Below are 2,690 nucleotides of genomic sequence, written 5' to 3' on the forward strand. Positions count from 1 at the left end.
AGATTTGTCTGAGTTTGAACATTGTTGGAAACATTTAATGTAAAGCAACAACTCAACATGTAGAACATAAAGTTTATACACTGCTTAATGAGGAAATGTTATATATTGGAGACTTTTCAGTTCGATCCTGTACAATCCAGGACAGGTGGGCGCTCGGTCAGGCGCCGCGCTCCCTGGGTTCAGCCTTTAATGTTTTTATGTCTGATAATAGTGTGTTCCTGCGTAGGAAGAGAGAATCAATAAGGTTTTATTCGACTGGTGGATCCCTGTGTTTCTTTGTGTGTGCATGTATACGAGTGAACATCCTGTGTGTGTGTTTGAGGCTCAGCGAATTTTGATTTGAAACAATCGTGCCGAGCTGCCCGTTGAGATGAGCTCCTGCAGGACTTGATTGGTTGATTATGAAGGACTGTGTGTTTCTGTAGGCAGCCTGCTGATGAAATATATCAGGTTTAATGGATTGTTATTGACTTATCAGCCTTCTGTTGCTTCGGTTATTAGTGGGAGAGGCTTCCAGTGCAACTGTGTTTTATTTTGAAGGGTGCGATTATGTCAGTTAATGTGAGATTAAAAGGAAAGAAACATTTCAGGTGATCTGGGGAGACTCTTAACGAGCCAAAAACAACACGAGGTAGTGAGATCAGTGTGTTTTTTATGTGCAACACAAGTTCATAATTGCCAGAAATTCTGGTACATCTGGACGTTTTAATCGCTGCTTCCCACCTGAGATCCATTTGTGTTTTTTAATGAATTTTCTGCTCTGATCTTCGTGCTGGTTTTTAGTCTCTATGGTGATACAGTCAGGAAACAACATTCCTCCATCAAGTGCAGGTTCCCAAATCTTTTCCTTATTTATCATCCAGTAAACTGAACTATAAACTAAGCTTTATCCAACGAATACAGAACAGCTGAAAAACAAAAACTGCAGGAAGTTTCTGATATTTTTAAAAACTGTATAATGTATAACTATATATTTCAACAATCATACAGACTTACAGACCAATTCAGTGTTTTATTCCCCAATACTTTGTTCTAATACAGCTTGTGTTCAGTTCTTTAGAGTTTAGATATTTAATAATAAGTGATGAGTTATTTTTACTCTGTTGAAACAGTTTATATCGATAAATTTAAGTTAGAAAAACTCAATTTTGTACGTTAAAAACATCCTTGATTAATTATGTCAGTGTCACTACTTGATCAAGAACGTTTTTAACTTCAAAAACTTTTAGTTTTAGTTTTTAGAGTTAGTTTCACTTAAAATCAGCTGCAACAATTTCTTCAGTTGAATGAATTTAACTGGCTTTACAACTAAAATTTTAACTAAACTTTTTCACAGAAATGAAGGAAATGTTGAAATCCAGGTTGTGAACAACTTATTTACACCAAACGGCAACTTCCAAAAATGGCAAAACCTGCAGTTCCTCTAACGTCCACTAGATGCTCCAGCAGTGAGTCTCCATAAGGCCTCATATTATAATAAACTGTACAGCAGAAATAAACATGTTTACAACCTGGAGTTCATTTCCCAGTTCATGATGAACAAGACATGACAAATTATCATATTTGTCAATTGAGTCTGCTGGAGAGTGATTGTGTATTTTCACATCTAACTTGGTAAATTAAGTTTATTTCGACTAAATCAGCAAACAAAGACAATTTTAGAGGGGTTTATTTTGTTCCTGTCGAGTTTTAAGTTTTGTTTCTAATGATAATCTGCTCATTGACATTACTGGTTTTGTCTGTTAGTTCATCAGCAGACTGTTGAACACATAAAACATTATTCTGCGTGCTCCTGTGGATGAAAACCTGCATCTGTCCCAACTTTTAAATAGCTGAAACTCTGCAGGAATATATTTAAACCAAATCTGGGTGAAACGGGGACATTCCTATGAAGCTTACAGGCTCTATCCTTTAGCTATTAAACACACTATCAGGGAGCGACTTTGACTGGAAACGTCTCCGCCTTTAAACTCGGCCACATCCATCCGGACTCTATTAGACGGCACAATCGGCTAAAGAGCTTCTGTCTGGGGACGCTATTACCTGCACTAAGTAACGGCGGAGGAAAGATAACGATTATGGAGCCTCCATCATTTTTCCTCTGCTCCTCTCTTCCCGCACAAACCACAGGTGGAGAGAGCTCGGTGGATGGAGGGTTTAGTGGGGGTCAAACCTCCTTCGTCACTGTCTGGGCTGCACGCCGCATCGCGTCGATAATTGAGGGAGCCGTATTGATATCCTGCACAGCGGCCAAGAAGGAAAATCACCCCTATTTACTGTTAATGGCTCCGAGTGGAGACGGATGCTTTTGATGGCGCACAGAAAGGCAGAGCAGCTGCAGGGCGGCGGGGGAGAGTTCATCTCGAAATTAGCCTGGAAAAGAAATCACACACAAAAAAAGAAAGAATTACGGGCAATAAAACAGGATTTAGCTCAACAATTGGAGCTTTTGTTGGTAAAAGTCGAGCAGAAAGTGTCTTCGTTTCTCTGTCACAATAAACAAGATAAACACCATAAACACGACGAGGCGACTCAAAGAGAGAGGCTACAGTCCTTTACATCACTACATCCACTTCCTTTGTTCAGACAGTGATCATATGAAACGAAGCTCCACTCCGGTGATACACACATTTAACTTCATATACATTTTTCACAATAAACATCTGCGGTTATTTTGTTATTTAAACACT

The sequence above is a fragment of the Morone saxatilis genome, unplaced genomic scaffold, assembly GCF_004916995.1.
Source record: "Morone saxatilis isolate NCDOM2014 unplaced genomic scaffold, NCSU_SB_2.0 Contig9, whole genome shotgun sequence".
Classification (NCBI taxonomy): Eukaryota; Metazoa; Chordata; class Actinopteri; family Moronidae; genus Morone; species Morone saxatilis.